Raw genomic sequence first — 17,812 nt, 5'->3', positions numbered from 1 at the left:
GTGGAGGGAGCTGAAGGTTCGAGTTGCCAAACGTCAGCCTCGAAACCTTAATGACTTGGAGAAGATCTGCAAAGAGGAGTGGAACAAAATCCCTCCTGAGATGTGTGCAAACCTGGTGGCCAACTACAAGAAACGTCTGACCTCTGTGATTGCCAACAAGGGTTTTGCCACCAAGTACTAAGTCATGTTTTGCAGAGGGGTCAAATACTTATTTCCCTCATTAAAATGCAAATCAATTTATAACATTTTTTACATGCGTTTTTCTGGATTTTTTTGTTGTTATTCTGTCTCTCACTGTTCAAATAAAACTACCATTAAAATTATAGACTGATCATGTCTTTGTCAGTGGGCAAACGTACAAAATCAGCAGGGGAACAAATACTTTTTTCCCTCAATGTAGGTGCTGTATTGCGATTCGACACTGTGATTGTATTGTTATTTGATGTTCCTAACATATTGCTCACAATATGTCTGCTGCTTAGACGAGAGAGAGTGTGGGAACATGAGTTTTTATCAGTCATGGAAATAAAAGATAGAGAAACAAGCTATAGGAAGAAAAATAATGGAATTCTGGCTCTCACCTCATCCACACTTCTGATTAGTTCTTTGAATATATGACTTGGTTTTTCTCCAACTCTGTACTGTTGATCGTTCAGGAAATAAGATATTTAGGCCTACATATCATGCATATTCCCTATATAGTGCACTACTTTTGACTAGTGGCCTATCGGCTCTGGTCAAAAGTAGTGGACTATTTAGGGAATACAGTGATATTTGGGACGCAGGTCTGGAAACTTCTGGAACATTCTTGTGCTGAAGCCAAGAGAAGAATCTCCCCCTCGACGGAATGATCACATCTTGGTTTGTAGAAAGTGCCAATTCCCAACTCTAACAGATGTGTCCCAGCGCAGTCCAGAGTCAAAACGATCTTTCTTGATCAATCTATTCCAACCAACAGTATGGTTGAAGGAAACCGGGCTGTAGGCTGTCTATCATGCAGAAAATAGATAATAATAATAATAAGCCATTTAGCAGACGCTTTTATCCAAAGCGACTTAAAGTCATGTGCGCATACATTTTTACGTATGGGTGGTCCCGGGGATCGAACCCACTACCCTGGCGTTACAAGCGCCATGCTCTACCACAGGACCACATTGGAAGACTAAATAAGGCCTTGCTCACCAGAATGCCATAAATAATAGAATGACTGCTTCAATTTAGTTGACATCAGTAAAGTTTTCTGTGTCATATCTGCTTCTTTCGCGGGCAATGATGTTTAGGGACCGGGGAGAAAAATCTGACAGATTTTCTGTGCAGAATTTCCAAATTACATCAGTTTGACCGGTTGTAAGGACATACAGTGGGGGAAAAAAGTATTTAGTCAGCCACCAATTGTGCAAGTTCTCCAACTTAAAAAGATGAGAGAGGCCTGTAATTTTCATCATAGGTACACGTGAACTATGACAGACAAATTGAGAAAAAAAAATCCAGAAAATCACATTGTAGGATTTTTTATGAATTTATTTGCAAATTATGGTGGAAAATAAGTATTTGGTCACCTACAAACAAGCAAGATTTCTGGCTCTCACAGACCTGTAACTTCTTCTTTAAAAGGCTCCTCTGTCCTCCACTCGTTACCTGTATTAATGGCACCTGTTTGAACTTGTTATCAGTATAAAAGATACCTGTCCAAAACCTCAAACAGTCACACTCCAAACTCCACTATGGCCAAGACCAAAGAGCTGTCAAAGGACACCAGAAACAAAATTGTAGACCTGCACCAGGCTGGGAAGACTGAATCTGCAATAGGTAAGCAGCTTGGTTTGAAGAAATCAACTGTGGGAGCAATTATTAGGAAATGGAAGACATACAAGAGCACTGATAATCTCCCTCGATCTGGGGCTCCACGCAAGATCTCACCCCATGGGGTCAAAATGATCACAAGAACGGTGAGCAAAAATCCCAGAACCACACGGGGGGACCTAGTGAATGACCTTTAGGGAGCTGGGACCAAAGTAACAAAGCCTACCATCAGTAACACACTACGCCGCCAGGGACTCAAATCCTGCAGTGCAAGACGTGTCCCCCTGCTTAAGCCAGTACATGTCCAGGCCCGTCTGAAGTTTGCTAGAGTGCATTTGGATGATCCAGAAGAGGATTGGGAGAATGTCATATGGTCAGATGAAACCAAAATAGAACTTTTTGGTAAAAACTCAACTCGTCGTGTTTGGAGGACAAAGAATGCTGAGTTGCATCCAAAGAACACCATACCTACTGTGAAGCATGGGGGTGGAAACATCATGCTTTGGGGCTGTTTTTCAGCAAAGGGACCAGGACGACTGATCCGTGTAAAGGAAAGAATGAATGGGGCCATGTATCGTGAGATTTTGAGTGAAAACCTCCTACCATCACCAAGAGCATTGAAGATGAAACGTGGCTGGGTCTTTCAGCATGACAATGATCCCAAACACACCGCCCGGGCAACGAAGGAGTGGCTTCGTAAGAAGCATTTCATGGTCCTGGAGTGGCCTAGCCAGTCTCCAGATCTCAACCCCATAGACAATCTTTGGAGGGAGTTGAAAGTCTGTGTTGCCCAGTGACAGCCCCAAAACATCACTGCTCTAGAGGAGATCTGCATGGAGGAATGGGCCAAAATACCAGCAACAGTGTGTGAAAACCTTGTGAAGACTTACAGAAAACGTTTGACCTGTGTCATTGCCAACAAAGGGTATATAACAAAGTATTGAGAAACTTTTGTTATTGACCAAATACTTATTTTCCACCATAATTTGCAAATAAATTCATTAAAATCCTACAATGTGATTTTCTGGAATTTTTTTCTCATTTTGTCTGTCATAGTTGACGTGTACCTATGATGAAAATTACAGGCCTCTCTCATCTTTTTAAGTTGGAGAACTTGCACAATTGGTGGCTGACTAAATACTTTTTTCCCCACTGTAGAAAGCTGTGAAAACGACCCAACATGTTTCTGATCAGATTTCAGTTCGGTTTGGACGCATGTCCAGGTATCAGTTTCAATTTAGCCCATCTGAACAGCAGGCTACAGTTCCCTTGACGTGCCATAGGCCTATTTGAAGTCCCCGTCTTGTCACTTGTCGAATTTGTATAGCGCCTCACAATCACCACAGATAACACAGCAGACACTGCTATCAATCCTGTTTTACCACTTCACCAAATCATTCACAACATCACTGTTCTGGCCCTCCCTTCTCCCAAACTTTTAACTCTCCATTTCACAGCTTTTCTCTTTATTCAATTCAACTCTGACATTGTCCTTTTTTTGCCTCAGTGGATCGATCGTAACTGTTTCTGCCCGTTTCCCAAAAAGCGTTTGGCGTGTTTTAGTTAGACCCTAAAGCTCAGGCTTACTCACTAATGTCAGATAGCATCAAATAATGAAAGACAAACCTCATTCTAGCCTATACTGTAGATAGAAATTGAACAAGAATGATTGTTTTCTCTTTATTCAACTCCGCCTTCACCCCCCCGCTGTTCTTCCACACTATGTAATGACCCTAAACCCTCCCGCCCTGCGGAAATAACCATGGGGACTGCGGGTTATAGGGTCAACCACGGGACTGCGGGTTATGGTCAACCACGGGGACTGCGGGTTATGAGTCAACCACGGGACTGCGGTTAGAGCAACCACGGGGACTGCGGGTTATGGTCAACCACGGGACTGCGGGTTATGGGTCAACCACGGGACTCGTTATGAGCACCACGGGACTGCGTTAAGCAACCACGGACTGTTATAGGGTCAACCACCGTGAGTCAACCACGGGACTGCGGGTTATGGGTCAACCACGGGGACTGCGGGTTATGGGTCAACCACGGGGACTGCGGGTTATGGGTCAACCACGGGGACTGCGGGTTATGAGTCAACCCGCGCATCACTAACACACACACACACACACACAAAATATGGATGGGCAATTTGAAATATTTTCACTATTTGAATAATATCCTTAAAAAAAAATAATATCTGATATCCGGATAGTCTAAATACATGTGGTTTGTATGTAACATTTTTGTCAGAGAGGGGTGCTGCTCTGCTTGGGCAACAGGGCGGGGGAAGGGCTTGTGCTGTGGAGGGAGGGAGTAGGTATACTAGTGCTAGTCAGACCAACATGTTGCTGCCATAGGTTATCTATCATACCATCTGGTGGTGCCTGTCTTGACTGCATCCAATCGATGTAAAGAAGCTAGCTGCGCTAGTTAGCCAGCTAAGTTAGCCAACTAGCTAGCAAGGCTAATGGAGGCTATTTTTCTGCACTCCCCGTCCTTGTCTACAACAACTGCATTCAGATTAAACAGCAGCCCGCCTGTTGTTCGTTGTTGTTCCTTCTCATTAATGTGGCTTCATTCGGTGCTTTTATATCCCATTTTACATATTAGAAATATAAAAAATAATCCTGAAGCAACAGGAAATGTGAATTATTATGTAAATTATAATTAATGGACATTTTTGTAGGGGATGATACATTTTCTGTTAGGGCAAATCAAGTCTGACATTTCTAAGTGGAAATTGCACTAGAAGGCTTTTTAAAACTCAAATACACTACAAGTTTGCATTTTCCTGCTGTACAGGAAAATTCTCAGCAACAAAAGTCTGGTCAAATTAAGATCCTACATCTGACTGTTAGTGTTGCTTTGATTGCCATGACAACAAGCTACATGGGTGAAACTTGTGCAGGTTACCGGTATGTCTTTTATGGAGCGCACGTCATAAAAACAACATTCAAAAGTTTGTTTTATTAAATTTAGAATGTCAAATGTCATGGTATAAACTTATGTATATAGAGAAGCTGATTAAACAGCATGATCATTACACAGGTGCACCCTGTGCTGGGGACCATAAAAGGCCACTCTAAAATGTGCAGTTTTGTCACACAACACAATGCCACAGATGTCTCAAGTTTTGAGGGCTCTTGCAGGACTGCTGACTGCAGGAACGTCCACCAGAGCTGTTGCCAGATAATATAATGTTAATTTCTCTACCATAAGCCGCCTCCAACATCGTTTTAGAGAATTTGGCAGAATGTCCAACCGGCCTCACAACCGCAGACCACGTGTAACAGTCCTCTGTCTTCTCTACAGTACTGGATACACCTGTCCTCTGTCTTCTCTACAGTACTGGATACACCTGTCCTCTGTCTTCACCACAGTACTGGATACACCTGTCCTCTGTCTTCACTACAGTACTGGATACACCTGTCCTCTGTCTTCTCTACAGTACTGGATACACCTGTCCTCTGTCTTCTCTACAGTACTGGATACACCTGTCCTCTGTCTTCTCTACAGTACTGGATACACCTGTCCTCTGTCTTCATCACAGTACTGGATACACCTGTCTTCACTACAGTACTGGATACACCTGTCCTCTGTCTTCTCTACAGTACTGGATACACCTGTCCTCTGTCTTCTCTACAGTACTGGATACACCTGTCCTCTGTCTTCATCACAGTACTGGATACACCTGTCTTCACTACAGTACTGGATACACCTGTCCTCTGTCTTCTCTACAGTACTGGATACACCTGTCCTCTGTCTTCTCTACAGTACTGGATACACCTGTCCTCTGTCTTCATCACAGTACTGGATACACCTGTCCTCTGTCTTCTCTACAGTACTGGATACACCTGTCCTCTGTCTTCTCTACAGTACTGGATACACCTGTCCTCTGTCTTCTCTACAGTACTGTACTGGATACACCTGTCCTCTGTCTTCTCTACAGTACTGGATACACCTGTCCTCTGTCTTCTCTACAGTACTGGATACACCTGTCCTCTGTCTTCTCTACAGTACTGGATACACCTGTCCTCTGTCTTCTCTACAGTACTGGATACACCTGTCCTCTGTCTTCTCTACAGTACTGGATACACCTGTCCTCTGTCTTCACTACAGTACTGGATACACCTGTCCTCTGTCTTCTCTACAGTACTGTACTGGATACACCTGTCCTCTGTCTTCTCTACAGTACTGGATACACCTGTCCTCTGTCTTCTCTACAGTACTGGATACACCTGTCCTCTGTCTTCTCTACAGTACTGGATACACCTGTCCTCTGTCTTCTCTACAGTACTGGATACACCTGTCCTCTGTCTTCTCTACAGTACTGGATACACCTGTCCTCTGTCTTCACTACAGTACTGGATACACCTGTCCTCTGTCTTCTCTACAGTACTGGATACACCTGTCCTCTGTCTTCTCTACAGTACTGGATACACCTGTCCTCTGTCTTCTATACAGTACTGGATACACCTGTCCTCTGTCTTCTCTACAGTACTGGATACACCTGTCCTCTGTCTTCTCTACAGTACTGGATACACCTGTCCTCTGTCTTCACTACAGTACTGGATACACCTGTCCTCTGTCTTCATCACAGTACTGGATACACCTGTCCTCTGTCTTCTCTACAGTACTGGATACACCTGTCCTCTGTCTTCTCTACAGTACTGGATACACCTGTCCTCTGTCTTCTCTACAGTACTGGATACACCTGTCCTCTGTCTTCTCTACAGTACTGGATACACCTGTCCTCTGTCTTCTCTACAGTACTGGATACACCTGTCCTCTGTCTTCTCTACAGTACTAGATACACCTGTCCTCTGTCTTCTCTACAGTACTGGATACACCTGTCCTCTGCACTGGATACACCTGTCCTCTGTCTTCTCTACAGTACTGGATACACCTGTCCTCTGTCTTCACTACAGTACTGGATACACCTGTCCTCTGTCCTCTGTCTTCACTACAGTACTGGATACACCTGTCCTCTGTCTTCTCTACAGTACTGGATACACCTGTCCTCTGTCTTCTCTACAGTACTGGATACACCTGTCCTCTGTCTTCACTACAGTACTGGATACACCTGTCCTCTGTCTTCTATACAGTACTGGATACACCTGTCCTCTGTCTTCACTACAGTACTGGATACACCTGTCCTCTGTCTTCTCTACAGTACTGGATACACCTGTCCTCTGTCTTCTCTACAGTACTGGATACACCTGTCCTCTGTCTTCTCTACAGTACTGGATACACCTGTCCTCTGTCTTCTCTACAGTACTGGATACACCTGTCCTCTGTCTTCACTACAGTACTGGATACACATGTCCTCTGTCTTCACTACAGTACTGGATACACCTGTCCTCTGTCTTCATCACAGTACTGGATACACCTGTCCTCTGTCTTCTATACAGTACTGGATACACCTGTCCTCTGTCTTCTATACAGTACTGGATACACCTGTCCTCTGTCTTCTCTACAGTACTGGATACACCTGTCCTCTGTCTTCTCTACAGTACTGGATACACCTGTCCTCTGTCTTCATCACAGTACTGGATACACCTGTCTTTCACTACAGTACTGGATACACCTGTCCTCTGTCTTCTCTACAGTACTGGATACACCTGTCCTCTGTCTTCATCACAGTACTGGATACACCTGTCTTCACTACAGTACTGGATACACCTGTCCTCTGTCTTCTCTACAGTACTGGATACACCTGTCCTCTGTCTTCTCTACAGTACTGGATACACCTGTCCTCTGTCTTCTCTACAGTACTGGATACACCTGTCCTCTGTCTTCATCACAGTACTGGATACACCTGTCCTCTGTCTTCTCTACAGTACTGGATACACCTGTCCTCTGTCTTCATCACAGTACTGGATACACCTGTCCTCTGTCTTCATCACAGTACTGGATACACCTGTCTTCTCTACAGTACTGGATACACCTGTCCTCTGTCTTCATCACAGTACTGGATACACCTGTCCTCTGTCTTCTCTACAGTACTGGATACACCTGTCCTCTGTCTTCTCTACAGTACTGGATACACCTGTCCTCTGTCTTCTCTACAGTACTGGATACACCTGTCCTCTGTCTTCTCTACAGTACTGGATACACCTGTCCTCTGTCTTCTCTACAGTACTGGATACACCTGTCCTCTGTCTTCTCTACAGTACTGGATACACCTGTCCTCTGTATTCACTACAGTACTAAATACACCTGTCTTCACTACAGTACTGGATACACCTGTCCTCTGTCTTCTCTACAGTACTGGATACACCTGTCCTCTGTCTTCTCTACAGTACTGGATACACCTGTCCTCTGTCTTCTCTACAGTACTGGATACACCTGTCCTCTGTCTTCTCTACAGTACTGGATACACCTGTCCTCTGTCTTCTCTACAGTACTGGATACACCTGTCCTCTGTCTTCTCTACAGTACTGGATACACCTGTCCTCCGTCTTCATCACAGTACTGGATACACCTGTCCTCTGTCTTCTCTACAGTACTGGATACACCTGTCCTCTGTCTTCATCACAGTACTGGATACACCTGTCCTCTGTCTTCTCTACAGTACTGGATACACCTGTCCTCTGTCTTCTCTACAGTACTGGATACACCTGTCCTCTGTCTTCTCTACAGTACTGGATACACCTGTCCTCTGTCTTCTCTACAGTACTGGATACACCTGTCCTCTGTCTTCTCTACAGTACTGGATACACCTGTCCTCTGTCTTCACTACAGTACTGGATACACCTGTCCTCTGTCTTCTCTACAGTACTGGATACACCTGTCCTCTGTCTTCACCACAGTACTGGATACACCTGTCCTCTGTCTTCACTAGAGTACTGGATACACCTGTCCTCTGTCTTCTCTACAGTACTGGATACACCTGTCCTCTGTCTTCACTACAGTACTGGATACACCTGTCCTCTGTCTTCACTACAGTACTGGATACACCTGTCCTCTGTCTTCTCTACAGTACTGGATACACCTGTCCTCTGTCCTCTGTCTTCACTACAGTACTGGATACACCTGTCCTCTGTCTTCACTACAGTACTGGATACACCTGTCCTCTGTCTTCTCTACAGTACTGGATACACCTGTCCTCTGTCTTCACTAGAGTACTGGATACACCTGTCCTCTGTCTTCACTAGAGTACTGGATACACCTGTCCTCTGTCTTCTCTACAGTACTGGATACACCTGTCCTCTGTCTTCACTAGAGTACTGGATACACCTGTCCTCTGTCTTCACTAGAGTACTGGATACACCTGTCCTCTGTCTTCACTACAGTACTGGATACACCTGTCCTCTGTCTTCACTACAGTACTGGATACACCTGTCCTCTGTCTTCTCTACAGTACTGGATACACCTGTCCTCTGTCTTCACTAGAGTACTGGATACACCTGTCCTCTGTCTTCTCTACAGTACTGGATACACCTGTCCTCTGTCTTCACTACAGTACTGGATACACCTGTCCTCTGTCTTCACCACAGTACTGGATACACCTGTCCTCTGTCTTCACCACAGTACTGGATACACCTGTCCTCTGTCTTCACCACAGTACTGGATACACCTGTCCTCTGTCTTCACTACAGTACTGGATACACCTGTCCTCTGTCTTCTCTACAGTACTGGATACACCTGTCCTCTGTCTTCACTACAGTACTGGATACACCTGTCCTCTGTCTTCTCTACAGTACTGGATACACCTGTCCTCTGTCCTCTGTCTTCACTACAGTACTGGATACACCTGTCCTCTGTCTTCTCTACAGTACTGGATACACCTGTCCTCTGTCTTCTCTACAGTACTGGATACACCTGTCTTCACTACAGTACTGGATACACCTGTCCTCTGTCTTCTCTACAGTACTGGATACACCTGTCCTCTGTCTTCTCTACAGTACTGGATACACCTGTCCCTCTGTCTTCTCTACAGTACTGGATACACCTGTCTTCACTACAGTACTGGATACACCTGTCCTCTGTCTTCTCTACAGTACTGGATACACCTGTCCTCTGTCTTCTCTACAGTACTGGATACACCTGTCCTCTGTCTTCTCTACAGTACTGGATACACCTGTCCTCTGTCTTCTCTACAGTACTGGATACACCTGTCCTCTGTCTTCACTACAGTACTGGATACACCTGTCCTCTGTCTTCACTACAGTACTGGATACACCTGTCCTCTGTCTTCTCTACAGTACTGGATACACCTGTCCTCTGTCTTCACTACAGTACTGGATACACCTGTCCTCTGTCTTCTCTACAGTACTGGATACACCTGTCCTCTGTCTTCACTACAGTACTGGATACACCTGTCCTCTGTCTTCTCTACAGTACTGGATACACCTGTCCTCTGTCTTCTCTACAGTACTGGATACACCTGTCCTCTGTCTTCATCACAGTACTGGATACACCTGTCCTCTGTCTTCTCTACAGTACTGGATACACCTGTCCTCTGTCTTCACTACAGTACTGGATACACCTGTCCTCTGTCTTCTCTACAGTACTGGATACACCTGTCCTCTGTCTTCTCTACAGTACTGGATACACCTGTCCTCTGTCTTCTCTACAGTACTGGATACACCTGTCCTCTGTCTTCTCTACAGTACTGGATACACCTGTCCTCTGTCTTCTCTACAGTACTGGATACACCTGTCCTCTGTCTTCACTACAGTACTGGATACACCTGTCCTCTGTCTTCTCTACAGTACTGGATACACCTGTCCTCTGTCTTCACTACAGTACTGGATACACCCTGTCTTCACTACAGTACTGGATACACCTGTCCTCTGTCTTCTCTACAGTACTGGATACACCTGTCTTCACTACAGTACTGGATACACCTGTCCTCTGTCTTCTCTACAGTACTGGATACACCTGTCCTCTGTCTTCTCTACAGTACTGGATACACCTGTCCTCTGTCTTCTCTACAGTACTGGATACACCTGTCCTCTGTCTTCTCTACAGTACTGGATACACCTGTCCTCTGTCTTCACTACAGTACTGGATACACCTGTCCTCTGTCTTCTCTACAGTACTGGATACACCTGTCCTCTGTCTTCACTACAGTACTGGATACACCTGTCCTCTGTCTTCACTACAGTACTGGATACACCTGTCCTCTGTCTTCTCTACAGTACTGGATACACCTGTCCTCTGTCTTCTCTACAGTACTGGATACACCTGTCCTCTGTCTTCTCTACAGTACTGGATACACCTGTCCTCTGTCTTCTCTACAGTACTGGATACACCTGTCCTCTGTCTTCTCTACAGTACTGGATACACCTGTCCTCTGTCTTCTCTACAGTACTGGATACACCTGTCCTCTATCTTCACCACAGTACTGGATACACCTGTCCTCTGTCTTCTCTACAGTACTGGATACACCTGTCCTCTGTCTTCTCTACAGTACTGGATACACCTGTCCTCTGTCTTCTCTACAGTACTGGATACACCTGTCCTCTGTCCTCTGTCTTCACTACAGTACTGGATACACCTGTCCTCTGTCTTCACTACAGTACTGGATACACCTGTCCTCTGTCTTCTCTACAGTACTGGATACACCTGTCCTCTGTCTTCTCTACAGTACTGGATACACCTGTCCTCTGTCTTCTCTACAGTACTGGATACACCTGTCCTCTGTCTTCACTACAGTACTGGATACACCTGTCCTCTGTCTTCACTACAGTACTGGATACACCTGTCCTCTGTCTTCACTAGAGTACTGGATACACCTGTCCTCTGTCTTCTCTACAGTACTGGATACACCTGTCCTCTGTCCTCTGTCTTCACTACAGTACTGGATACACCTGTCCTCTGTCTTCACTAGAGTACTGGATACACCTGTCCTCTGTCTTCTCTACAGTACTGGATACACCTGTCCTCTGTCTTCTCTACAGTACTGGATACACCTGTCCTCTGTCTTCACTACAGTACTGGATACACCTGTCCTCTGTCCTCTGTCTTCACTACAGTACTGGATACACCTGTCCTCTGTCTTCTCTACAGTACTGGATACACCTGTCCTCTGTCTTCTCTACAGTACTGGATACACCTGTCCTCTGTCTTCTCTACAGTACTGGATACACCTGTCCTCTGTCTTCACTACAGTACTGGATACACCTGTCCTATGTCTTTCCTACAGTACTGGATACACCTGTCCTCTGTCTTCTCTACAGTACTGGATACACCTGTCCTCTGTCTTCTCTACAGTACTGGATACACCTGTCCTCTGTTTTCTCTACAGTACTGGATACACCTGTCCTCTGTCTTCTCTACAGTACTGGATACACCTGTCCTCTGTCTTCACTACAGTACTGGATACACCTGTCCTCTGTCTTCTCTACAGTACTGGATACACCTGTCCTCTGTCTTCACTACAGTACTGGATACACCTGTCTTCACTACAGTACTGGATACACCTGTCCTCTGTCTTCTCTACAGTACTGGATACACCTGTCTTCACTACAGTACTGGATACACCTGTCCTCTGTCTTCTCTACAGTACTGGATACACCTGTCCTCTGTCTTCTACAGTACTGATACACCTGTCCTCTGTCTTCTCTACAGTACTGGATACACCTGTCCTCTGTCTTCACTACAGTACTGGATACACCTGTCCTCTGTCTTCTCTACAGTACTGGATACACCTGTCCTCTGTCTTCTCTACAGTACTGGATACACTGTCCCTCTGTCTTCACTACAGTCCTGGATACACCTGTCCTCTGTCTTCTCTACAGTACTGGATACACCTGTCCTCTGTCCTCTGTCTTCACTACAGTACTGGATACACCTGTCCTCTGTCTTCTCTACAGTACTGGATACACCTGTCCTCTGTCTTCTCTACAGTACTGGATACACCTGTCCTCTGTCTTCTCTAAAGCTCATTCCAAACGTTGTTTTATAGCCTACCTTTCCTCTGTCTTATCTCACACTGTGAGGATAGTTATGATGTAAAGCTCCTTGCAATAAACAGTATCCATCTACTCTGCTCTCTCTCTCTCTCTCTCTCTCGCTTCCTCTCTCTCTCTTCTCTCTCCCTCTCTCTCTCTCTTCTCTCTCTCTTTCTCTCTCTCTCTCTCTCTCTCTCTCTCTCTCTCTCTCTCTCTCTCTCTCTCTCTCTCTGTCTCTGTCTTTGTCTCTCTCTCTCTCTCTCTCTCTCTCTCTCTCTCTCTCTCTCTCAATTCAATTCAATTCAATTCAAGCTGCTTTATTGGCATGAAAAACATTGCGTCAATATTGCTAAAGCAACAATGTATACAATATACATTGTAAAAAAATAAAAAAATAATAACAAATAATAATAAAAATGGTAGTAAATAATAATAAATAAATAACAACAATAAAATGGTAACAGTCAATAGTATAAATATAATAAATATACAAATCTAAATATGGAAAATGAAACTATAACTAACTTATAACTAAATAACAATATTAAGTACGTTACTATTTACTATGCAGATGTTATTATTCAGTGTCCCTCAGGCTATGGCAGGCAAATACATATTTGGCTGCAAGAGGAGCCATAGCTCCTTCGCCCATGAGTATTTTTAGTTTTTCCTCTGGGTTTAATAAGTTAAAATTTGGAACAAATCTAGTCATTTCTGTGAATAATGAATGTCTTTGTGATGAATATTTATCACAGTAAAGGAGAAAGTGCATTTCTGTTTCTACCCCCTGTCGTGCAGTGACCACATATACGCTCCTCTTTGGGTAGCCATGTCTTTTTATGTCTGCCGGTTTCTATTGCCAATTGGTGGTCACTCAGCCTGTACTTGGTAAGGATCTGTCTCTGCTTCGTATCTCTGACAGAGTAGAGATAATCAGCCAATTCATATTCTCTGTTTAGGGTCAGATAGCAATTTAGTCGGCTTTGGGATTTTGTTTTGTTTTTCCAATGTTGTAAATATGAGTCCTTTGATTGGTTCATGATTTTGTTCATTAGAATTCTTTCTTTTGAAGCAGTGCTGGTGTCAGCTTGGTTGGTTAGGTCCAACACCAGCTGACTGAGAGGGCTCGTTTCTGGGCTCAGCTCTTGGGTTTGAAGTGCTTTAAATTGCCGACTTGAATTTGGACTTGAATTTAGATGTAGCCAAAATTTTAATGATCTTTTCTGTATTTTTATTATTACTGAAAGCGGCCCAAATTCTGCCCTACATGCATTAGTTGGTGTATTTCTCTGGACTTGAAGAATATTCCGACAGAATTCTGCATGTAGGGCTTCAATTGGATGTTTGTCCCATATTTTAAAGTCCAGTTTATTGAGTGGCCCCCAAACCTCACTTCCGTAAAGAGCTATTGGTAGGATTACACTGTCAAATATTTTGGTCCAAATTCTAATTGGGATATTGATTTTGAATAATTTCATTTTTATTGCATACAATGCTCTGCGGGCTTTTTCTTTGAGTGCATTCACTGCCATATTAAAGTTTCCCGATGCAGATATGGTCAGACCAAGGTATGTGTAATTTTTAGTGTGTTCAATTATGGTGTTGTTCAGGGTGAATTCATATTTGTGTTTCTGACATCTGTTTTTTTTGGGAAAATCATGATTTTAGTTTTTTTGAAATTTACTGCCAGGGCCCAATTATTGCAATATTGCTCTAGAATGTTAAGGTTCTGTTGAAGACCTTCTTTGGTTGGTGATAGAAGTACCAAGTCATCAGCATATAGCAGGTATTTTACCTCTGTGTCAAATAGTGTAAGTCCTGGGGCTGGAGAATGGTCTAACATGTCTGCTAACTCATTGATATAAATGTTGAAAAGATTTGGACTCAAACTGCAGCCTTGTCTCACACCTCGACGTTGTGAAAATAATTCTGTTCTTTGGTTTTTGATTTTTATTGCACACTTGTTTTCTGTGTACATACATTTTATTAAGTCATACACCTTACCACCAAGCCCACTTTGGAGAATTTTGTAGAATAGCCCTTCATGCCAAATAGAATCAAATGCTTTTTTAAAGTCAATAAAGCAAGCAAATATTTTGCCCTCTTTTTTTTTGGTGTACGTGTTTATTAATTAGTGTATGTAAGGTGTATATATGGTCAGTAGTGCGATGGTTAGGGAGAAAGCCAATTTGACATTTACTTATTACATTTTTCTCTTGAAGAAAGGTTTGAATTCTTGAATTCAAAATGCTACAGAAAACCTTTCCCAAGTTGCTGTTTACGCAAATTCCCCTGTAATTATTGGGGTCTGATTTGTCTCCACATTTGTGGATAGGGAGATGAGCCCCTGGTTCCAGACATCAGGGAAGCAGCCAGAAGATAAAACAATGTTGAACAACTTAAGCACAGCATTTTGCAACTCAGGTGTGCTGTTTTTCAGCATTTCATTTCTGATGTTATCTAGACCACAAGCCTTCTTTGATTTTATAGATTTTAGCTTTTCATTTAGTTCTTGTTGGGTTATTGGGTAATCTAATGGATTTTGGTTGTTTTTAATGACCGATTCAAGGATGTTCAATTTTTCTTGAATTTCTAATTGGTTCTGTTGTAATTCTTTTTGTGGGATGTTTTTGTATAGATTATCAAAATAAGTTTTCCAAATTCCTTCATCTTGTATGGCTAATTCTTGTGGCTTTGTCATGCTTAAATTGTTCCACATGTCCCAGAACTGATTTTGGTCAATTGCACTTTCAATTTCATCAAGTGTCTTGTTGGTATAATTCAATTTCTTGCGTTTTAGTGTATGTTTATACTGTTTCAGAGTTTCAAAGTATTCATAGCGTAGATCTGGGTTGTTTTGCTGCTTATGTTTTTCATTTGAAATTTGTCTTAGGTGTTTTCTAATTGTTTTACATTCGTTATCAAACCATTTTTCAGAAACATTTTGTTTTTGTTTCTGATGTTGCATTTCTTTGGTTTTCTCAAATTTGCTTTCGATGCTGCTTTTTGGAAAATGTTATTTATGTTTTTGAGTAGCCGAATTGACACCTTCTTTATTGTTTTGGTATTGTGAGTAATTGAAAAACTGTATAGAGTTCATCATTTCATTTGAGTTCAATGTTTCAATGAATCTCTCTGCACTGTTTTGAGCCCATCTGTACGATTGGTTCATGTTGTAGAGTTTATTCGGCTGTTTTTTTTGAATGAATATTGCCGGTTAATTTCTTCAGAAACACGTTGATCTGACTGTGATCTGACAATGGTGTCTGTGGTCTGACAGTGAATGCACTAATGGAGGAGGGGTCAATGTCAGTGATGGCATAATCGACTACACTTGTCCCAAGAGCTGAGCAGTAAGTAAACTGACCTAAAGAGTCCCCTCTGATTCTACCATTAAGCATGTACAGGCCTAAGGCTCGACAGAGATGCACTAACTCCTTCCCATTTTTGTTCAGTATTTGGTCAGGACTGTTTCTATTATTTATAATTGGGCTACTGTACAAGGAGGGGTGTCCCAATATGTGGTGGTTACCTCCCGCATCAGTGTAGTCAGGCTCAGAACCTGTTCTTGCATTGAAATCTCCACAAAGAAGCACTTTACCCTCTGCCTGAAATTGAATGATTTCTGTATGGAGATTGTCAAAAAAACTGATCATCATAATATGATGAATCTGAAGGAGGAGCATAAGCTGCACATATGTATACATCATTGTCACAATAGATTGTACCTTTGTTAAGTTTTAACCAAATGTGATTAGTACCTTTTTTCATTTCATTCAGTGCTAAGTCCTGCTTATGCCAAATGATGATTCCACCTGAGTCTCGGCCCCGTTTAACATGTTTATGTTTGATTGATGGTAGTAAACTTTCTCTATAGCCTGAGGGACACTGAGTATCTATGTCTCCACGACACCATGTTTCCAGTAGGATTATGATGTCCTGTCCCTTGATGTTTTTAATCAATTCTGGATTTGTTGTTTTATAACCAAAATGTGAAGAGTACAGGCTCTGGATATTCCAAGAGCTGATAGTTAATGAACTCATTTATAATAAGTGATATTCACTGGTTTGAGTAAAGTACATTGAAAAAATATATATATAATAATAATAGTAATATATATATGTATATATATACATACATACATATATACACATACATACATACATACATACATACATACATACATACATACATACATACATACATACATACATACATACATACATACATACATACATACACACATACACATACATACACATATACATACATATATATATATACATATACATACATACATACATACATACATACATACATACATACATACATACATACATACATACATACATATACATACATATATATACACATACACACACACACACATCATTACACATCACTATTATTATAATACCAGTGCCAATAAAATAAAGGATAGTTGTAAACAAATTAATAAGAATGGCCCAAAAAATAAGTGCAATGCAATCTGCAACCCTGTGTGTTGGTGTTGTGTGTGTGTGTGTGTGTGTGTGTGTGTGTGTGTGTGTGTGTGTGTGTGTGTGTGTGTGTGTGTGTGTGTGTGTGTGTGTGTGTGTGTGTGTGTGTGTGTGTGTGTGTGTGTGTGTGTGTGTGTGTGTGTGTGTGTGTGTGTGTGTGTGTGTGTGTGAATTAAAGGGTCTGTCTAGCCCAGTAGTCTGCATATTAGATGCAGTAGTTGGAGCACCTCTCCTATCTCTGATTGTTCTAGGTGTCTTTTGCCAGAGGTTACCTCAGCATATGTAGGCTGATGATCTGAATGATACATGGTGTGGACTGCATCATGTGGTCCACTTCTCTGAAGGACAGTGTTCTGCCCGACCCTGGAGTAGTGGTCAGTGCTGTGTTGTGATGGACCGGGTCCAGTAGAACTGTGTTGTGATGGGCTGGGTCTAGTAGAGCTGTGTTGTGATGGGCCGGGTCTGGTAGAGCTGTGTTGTAATGGGGCGGGTCTGGTCGTGCTGTCCTGAGGCGGGCCCCGTCTGGTAAATCTATGCTGTGTTGGGCCCGGTCTTGTAGAGCTGTGCTGTAATAAGCCGTGTCTGGCTCTTCTCTCCTGGGGATG

The sequence above is a fragment of the Coregonus clupeaformis genome, unplaced genomic scaffold (genome assembly GCF_020615455.1).
Source record: "Coregonus clupeaformis isolate EN_2021a unplaced genomic scaffold, ASM2061545v1 scaf1066, whole genome shotgun sequence".
In the NCBI taxonomy this organism is placed as follows: Eukaryota; Metazoa; Chordata; class Actinopteri; order Salmoniformes; family Salmonidae; genus Coregonus; species Coregonus clupeaformis.
This window is presented reverse-complemented; position numbering follows the sequence as displayed.